The sequence below is a fragment of the Pelodiscus sinensis genome, chromosome 12 (assembly GCF_049634645.1).
Source record: "Pelodiscus sinensis isolate JC-2024 chromosome 12, ASM4963464v1, whole genome shotgun sequence".
Taxonomy (NCBI): domain Eukaryota; kingdom Metazoa; phylum Chordata; order Testudines; family Trionychidae; genus Pelodiscus; species Pelodiscus sinensis.
In genome coordinates, this window is record NC_134722.1 from 3,284,517 (window position 1) to 3,292,134 (window position 7,618).

At 60.4% G+C, this 7,618-nt stretch overlaps 1 long non-coding RNA gene across 2 annotated transcripts in view; it reads left to right on the forward strand.

Annotated features, from left to right (window-relative positions):
* Positions 1 to 1,851, forward strand: part of LOC142831135 (uncharacterized) — a 38,968-nt gene extending 37,117 nt beyond the window's left edge. For both annotated transcript variants that reach the window (XR_012906790.1, XR_012906791.1), the window contains exon 3: positions 947 to 1,851. This is a non-coding gene — a long non-coding RNA (uncharacterized LOC142831135). The remainder of the gene's footprint in view (positions 1 to 946) is intronic.
* Positions 1,852 to 7,618: the final 5,767 nt, after the last annotated feature.

Sequence of the window (7,618 nt, forward strand, 5' to 3'; positions counted from 1 at the left end):
AGGGGAGGGGAAACTGAGGCACAAAGCCCCCGAGGTGACACAGCAGGTCAGAGAGCCCAGATCTCCTAAGTGCCAATCCAGAGCCCTAACCGCTAGACCACGCTGCCTCAACTCTGACTCCTGAGCCAGGCATTCAATGAGCTGCTCCCTCCCCCACCTCGGGAGCCATGCTGCCAAATCGAAACCCGCACCCCCCCGCCTGTGCTTTCAGTTCACACCCCCCCCCCCCCCCCCGCCTCAGCCCCAGCACTGAGAAATGCCGGACAAGCAGGGTCCCTCCCAACACAGCCTTAGCCCTGACAGACAGACGCCCCAAATCTACACCCACCCTGTTTAGGATCAAGCGACCTCCCGGGCGTTGGTTCGGCGTCATGCCCATAGAAACAATTCTCAGGGGCTTACGGCTTCCTGCCGACCGAGAGCTGCTGGGAGGACGTGGTTCCTTCTCCAAAGGCCAGACAGGCACAGGGGTCTGTGTGCAAAGTGGTTTTGTTTTTGGAAAGGTAGGTGAGAGAGAAATCGCATGTGTGTGTGTGTGTGGCGGGGGGGGGGGGTGCTGTATTTACTCTCCTTGCCTCTAGCCCCCACCCAGCACAGGTATGTAGGCGGTAGCTGGCTTGTCGCTGGCGGTCACTGCCAGGTTACATCTGCCGGGGCACGCAAGAGCGATTCCAGATGCACTAGAAGTGCCGTGCTCGAATTTCAATTTCATCGTCTCACAATCATTTTCAGCCTCCTCTTAGTGCCACATTAACGAAGCCTGCTCGTTTGAATGCATAATTAGTCCAAGCATTCTACCTCGCTAATTTCGAAGCAGGGGAAGAGCGAGTGTGTGTGTGTGGAGGGGGGAGGGGTGGAATTTGCATATTAATTTAGCAGAGGGAGAGGAAAATTGTTTACCACTCGCTTCTTGCTGTTGATCACAGCGGACTTAACTCTTTCGCAGGTGCCATCTGGAGCGGCAGGGTGAGGCGCGCCAGCGGCACGGGGGACAGGATGCAAAGGTTACGTGGTATCAATTAAATCTACCCTGCAGCCCGACGTGGGAGTGGCAATCACCCGGCGTGCGGGGACTTCATCACAAAGGCACGGCCCAGGTGGTGTCAGGATGCACCGCAAGCCAACGGGTGTGACTTGGGGGGCACAGAGGACAGCAGGATCAAGCCAGGCCAAATAGCTGTATGAGGGGGGAAGGGATGGGGTGCAAGAACAGAAGGTAGCAGCTGATTCCTGGCCTGGCTGAACAGAAGGGGCGTTTGCAGGAACGGCTGCAGCTCCAGCGCACCAAAGTCGAACTGCAGAGGGGATTCCTGGGCCTGAGCACCGCTGGTCTCCCAGCATAAGCACGAAGGGGGGTCGCCTGGCCAAGTCAAAAAATCCAATTAGCCTGTGGAACTCCTTGCCACAGGATGTCAGTGACGCCACAACCATGGCGAGAATTAAAGAGGGATTGGACATTTATACCGTAGGCTATGTACATCAACCAAAGGAGGTTGGGAAGGAAAGCTAACCTCTAGCCATTAGGGACTTGGCTCCCTGTTTATATCCAATGCCCAGAGGAGGCCGGGGAGGAAGATGCAGACCTATTCAAAGGAGTGTTGTGAGCCAAACACAAGAAGTCATTCTTCAGCTCTGCTCTGCGCTGATTAGGCCTCAGTTGGAGTCTTGTGTCCAGTTCTGGGCACCACATTTTAGGAAAGATGGGGAGAAATTGGAAAAGGTCCAGAGAAGACCAACAAAACTGAGGAAAGGTCTAGAGAACGTGAGCTATGAGGCAAGGCTGAAGGAACTGGGCTTGTTTAGTTTGGAAAGGAGAAGACAGAGGGGACAGGATAGCGGTTTTCAGGTATCTAAAAGGGTGTCACAAGGAGGAGGGAGAAAAATTGTTCCCCGTGGCCCCTGAGAAGAGGACAAGAAGCAATGGGCTTAAATTGCAACAAGGGAGATTTAGGTTGGACATGAGGAAAAACTTCCTGTCAGGGTGGTTAAACTTTGGACTAATTGCCTAGGGAGGTTGCGGAATCTCCATCCCTGGAGATATGGAAGAGCAGGTGGGACAGACGCCTGTCAGGGATGGTCTAGATCAGGGGTTCCGAAACTTTTCAGCATCACGCCCCCTTCTTGATTCCTGAGAAACCCTCCCGCCTCCCGCCCCCCCCCCCCCCCCCCCGCAATAGCAGCAAAACTTGTTGAGGAAAAAAAAAAAAGGAACTGACAAAAAACAAAAATAGCAACAAAACTTGCAGGGGCGGAGGGGAATTATTGGGGGGGATCTAGGTCAACTCACCCCCTGTGACGGCGGGTTGGGGGTCCCCCGTCTCCTGCACCCCGAAATGGCACAAACAGACTGCACCAGCCGGTGGAATAGAGGAAGTTTATTGCCTCTCCAGGATACAGCACAGCACAGATGTCATCTGGTCACAGAGCTGGGCTAGGATGCCTCAGGCCCCCTTGAGATGGGGGGAGACTGGGCCCCTAAACTCCAGCCCCTTTCCCTAGGCTGTCTCCTCCATGCTCCCAGACAGCAACTAACCAACACTCTTCCAGCCCTGCCCCCCAGCCAGGGCAGCATTCCACCTTCCTTTGTTCCTCTCCATGGGGGGTGTCTGGCCACTGGTTTGCACAGTGACTCATCCTGTTTTGCTGGGTCGTGGTACCCACGGCAGCCAGTGGGGGTTCCCCCAGAGCCAGCAGCATAGAACCAGCCAGGTACCCCCACTACGTCACCCCCCCCCCGGAATTTCTTCATGCCTCCCAGTTTGGGAACCCATGATCTAGACAGGGCTTGGTCCTGCAGGGAGGGCAGGGGACTGGACCTGATGCCCTTTCGAGGTCCCTTTCCGTTCTAGTGCTCTAGGCTTCTATCCCTCTCTCCGACCCTCCCTCCCTGCACAGCACAGACAAGCGGGGGCCTCCCAGCACGACAGCGGGGGGGTGCCTGGCAGTGAAGCGCAGTGACTGGCGGCTGGAGCACAGGGGCAAAGGGGGCGCAGCAGAGAAAACGAGGGAATTCTCGGAAAGTGGCAGCCGGACCGCTCTGGCTGGAGCCAGGCAAGGTGCGGGAAGCGCTAGGCAGCCCTCCCCCTTCCCCTCCCCCACCCGGTGGCAGCCCTTGGACTGCCCAAGCCCTCTCCCGAGTCCCACCCCGACGGCAGGCAGGCCTGGAGCGCGGGAGAGCCCGGCTGGGGGAATGCCCTACCCCCGCCAGCCGTTCTAAAAAGGGGAATCTCTGCAGGGGCAGGTGCCCGCTGCCCCGGGCAACCTGCAGCTCCTGCGCTGTCCTCGTCCCGGGGCACTCGAAGGGCCCGGGCTTGCCCAGAGCAGGGGCGATCGGGTGCCGTACAAAGCAGAGGGCGGGTGAGAAAGGGGCTCCCCCCGGCAGTGCCACTCCTGGGCAAATGGGGGGCCAGGCTGTGCCAGGCCGGGTGCATGGAGGGCAGGTCCCTCACGGACTATTGGCTAAGACGGCGAGGGGCACAAGCCCACGCTCGGGGGGTCCCTAGAACTCCACCTGCCGGAAGCGGGGCCTGCCTGAGAGGGGACGGGCCACGGTAACTGCTCCGGGCTGGCCCTGCCCGCTGGCGAAGGCAGGACACTGGGCCAGGTGGAGCCGGAGAGGGCGCCTTCCCCAGAACCACCCGCAGGGCCGGCGTCCATAGGGGCAGGCCGGAGTGGAAAGGCGCTGTCCCCTGTGCCACGCCCGGGCCCCGCCTGGCCCCCTGCCGGCTCCTGTGCATCGGGCGTTCCCCTCTCCGGCAGGGATTGACAGGCCCGGGGAGGGGGGCTGGATGTTGTTTTAACAGGTTCCAAGTGTCTCTGCATTTGCATTTGTTCCCATTTAGCACATTTAAAAGGCAGGCAGGCTGGTTGGAGAGGGCTGCGAATGCGAGGGAGCTGGCAGGGGAAGGGGGAGAAATTCCTCCCAGGCCGCCTCTGTTCTGCCTGCCCTGCGCCTTCCCCCATCCCGCGTTCCATGTCCAGAGCCGGTTAGGAGTCCCGGGGGGGAGGTCGCTGGGTGCAGGGGAGGAAGCCGGGGGCTGCATGCCCCTGTCCCTGCCGGAGGCAGGGGGCCTTGAGAAGGAGCTCCAGGCTGTGCCGGCGAGGGGGCACGCGGGAGCGCTCGGCGTTCCTGGAGGGCTAACAGCCTGGTCTCCCCTCACTGGCGCTCAGGGCCCGGTCTGATGCAGGTCGGATCCAGACCCTGGGCCCAGCGCTCATCCCTGGCAGATTCGGATGAGAATTCCCCTGTCCCTGCCCGCAGGCCGTGGCGGGGGGGGGGGCTCTCTGCCAGGGAGTGGCAGCCAGATGCGCTGGGCCGGAGCAGCCTGCGGGAGGCAGGGAGGTGGGTGTTTTCCCTTGCAGGGCAGGGGGCTGAACACCTTGGAGAGGCTCTTGCCACGGATGTCGGCAGCAGAGCTGTGTGCACGGCCTGTGGCCGGTCTGAGGGAGCGGAGCAGTTTGGTGCAGGCCCCCTCCTTCCCCCAGCTCCTGCTCATCCGAGTGCGACGCTTTGTTTGGAAGCGGTGGGTGTCTTGAACCGGTGGGGAGGCAATTTGTCTGTCTCCCGCAGCCGGCTGTCACTTCCCTGCTGCACACCCGTGGCGGCTGCACTCTCATTAAAAAATCCCAGGTCTGACAGGTAGCTAAAAACAACCACCCCCCGACCAGTCAGTCATCCGGGAGCAAAGCAAGCGGCCGGGAGGTCCCTGCAGTGCTGGGCAGGGTGCGGGACGCTGGCTGAGATCCCGTTGTGCAGGGAGGACTCAGAATCCTCGCCGGTCCCAGACGACGGCGCACGGCAGGGTGCATGGGCCTGCGAGCATTGAGGGCTGGCTGGGGAGAGCAGAGGGGAAGCAGACGAGCCTCGAGCTCAGCCCAGGACTTTCTGGGTTGCTGAGCGCTGGGCTGAGCCGGGAGCAAAGCTCAGCCCCAGAATGACAGCAGCCGGGCCAAGAACAGTGGGGAGAACCTCTGAAATTGTGTTGGGAAAATGGTGGATTTGTAAGAAACATGGAGCTACGCTAGAGAGAAGAGTGGGGAATGAGCCTTCTCTAATGGATCATGGGCCTGCCCCAAGAGCTAGACACGGCTGGCAGGCAATCTTCCCACTAATCTTTTCCATCCATGGACAAATGTTTCCCACCAAGGTGTGGAATAAATTTTGTTGCATGCACAGAGATATGTGCACCACACAGAGAAACAAAACCTAGCCGTGGGCGCTCTGCTAACCCACTGGGTGACATTTGACTCCCTCCAGAGCAGCCGTGCAAGCACCTAGCATACAGAGAACACGGCCGGCAGGGCATTGCTGATTTGTTTTGGGGCTCAAGCCAGAAAAGTCCTTGTCCCAGGTCCACTGAAAGAGGGACTGGGAAGCGTCCCCACTTTGCCACAGGAGTGGCTGGGTGAAGTCCAGGGAACGTGAAACTTGCGGGCATGAAACTGGAGATGGCGGCACGTGTGGGGTTACATCAGACTCTGCAGAGACGTGGTTCCAGTGTGTCTACACGGTCATTGCACGAATCTGGTTTCCAAATCAGCACCCCAAAGTGACTCAGCACCTGGCCTCCACGAGTCTGAAAACGACCATTAGAACCTCAATTCTCCCCTCTTTTATGCCTCGCCGAGCACGGAGGCGCTGGCTGTGAGTCTCACTGGGTAGCTTGGAGGGCAGATCATCATCGGCACCTTACGCTTTCATCCCGGGCCCCCATCCAGACTCCACTTGGCTCCAGCCGCCCGCACGACGCCCGGAAGGAGCCGCAGGAGGGGAGACCTGGCTTGTCCCCACACCACAGGGGGCGGGAGATGGGTTGGCCCAGGGGTTCTCAACTGGCGGCCCGTAGGCCAGGAAACTCGGAAATCCATTGTGCGGCCCCCAGAACCGAGCGCTGCAAAGGCAGCCCTCCCCGGCAAAGCCGTGGGGACCGGCAGGTCTGCACCTTGGCTCTGCATTTCCTCCAGGTGCCCAGAACACCCGCTGGCAAGGGAAATCGCCCGAAACCCACTGGCGCTGCCCCGCGTCCAGGCCATTCCAACGCCAGGGCAGCCCAAACGCCGCTAGACACCGTGCAGCTGGGCAGGTGCCTGATCCTGGCAGGGCGGGCAGGTGTCCGGTTTTGAACCACACAGTCCGGAATTGGAGCGTTCTGTCCGGGAAACACATTGAGAAAATACCGGACATAGAAATGTCCAGTGTTTTCTAATTCAATACGTTTTATTGTTATCGTGAGTATCAGTGCGCAGTTGTGTACTGCCCGGCTGGTAGACACGCTCACACTGCACCCCGCTCCCCGCCAGCCGGTTCCCCCCCAGCCAGCCCCGCTCCCTCCGACCCCCTTCCGGCCAGCCCTGCTCCCCGCCGGCCGGTTCCCCCCCGGCCAGCCCCGCTCCCTCCGACCCTCTTCCGGCCAGTCCTGCTCCCCACCGGCCGGTTCCCCCCCAGCCAGCCCCGCTCCCTCCGACCCCCTTCCGGCCATGCCTCGAGGGAGCCCTTGCTGTGCATATCGCACACGCTCCAGGGACAGCCCCTTGGGTCTCGTTTGCGTGGCTGAAACTCCATCTCGGCGCGGGGGATTTGCAAGGACGGGCCGGGCAGCCCGACTACAGCTGCAGGGAGCAGCAAGTAAATCCCCCGCGGCGGAAGCACAAATGAAAGTGTGCGGCGGAGGAGGGGCCTGCGCGGCGACCCGCCCGCGCACCACCACGTCTTTCCCCGCCAAGCCCCAAAGGCCGAGCCCCGACCCTGGCAGCAGAAGGCCCGTGCTCCTTGGCCCGGCCCGGCCCGCAGAGGGTTAACAGCTGATTACAGCCTTTGTCTCTGCATCAGCGTACATAATGCGCTCCTCATTTGCATACTGCAGTGTGCGCTCAATTAAAATGAACTTTTAATTTCTTCTAAGTAAATTACTTCTTCCCGGTACGTGACGCGCACAAATGTCAGAATAATGGGAGAGCCTTAATGAGCTGAGAACTGGGGGGGGGGGGGGGGGATTTGCTGGGGGAAAAATACCCCCTCCCCCTAGTGCGGCCATGTGAAGGAATGGAAGCAAAAGGCGAGTGACACAGTGTGCCAGGCAAAGCCCCCTAACAAAGCCCGCAGGCCCGCTGCCTCTCCAGCACCACTCGCGGGGGGTTTCTCCCCGGCCACCTCTCTCCCCGGCGTGGGACAAGCCCGCATGCGAAGGACAAACCAGAGGGGGGAGAGCAAACAGCACTAGAAGGGTCAGACAAGAGCCCGGGGGGACAGAATGGAACAAGAACCGGGACAGATGCTGCTCCCTACCCCCTTCTTCAAACTCTCTCTTGCTAAGACCCTCCCTTTCCCCTGCACACAAGCCTAGGCAATGATTAGTTGTTCCACTACTCAGCTGCCTGGCCTCCGCCGGCCCCCAAGCACCAATGCACCACAGGGCTCGCAGAGGGAAATCCCCTTCCTGACCCCTCCCACCCTGAAACATGAAGATGGAAAGTGCTCGTAAGGTTCCTCCCAGCTGCTGCTCTGAGGATCTGCCCCCTCCTCGTGTGCTGCAGCAGCGAGGGCCCCAGGGAGTCTGCGGAGGGGCAGGACGAGCGCTGAATGAGCAGACAGACCCCGTGAAGGAATGAGAACCACCCC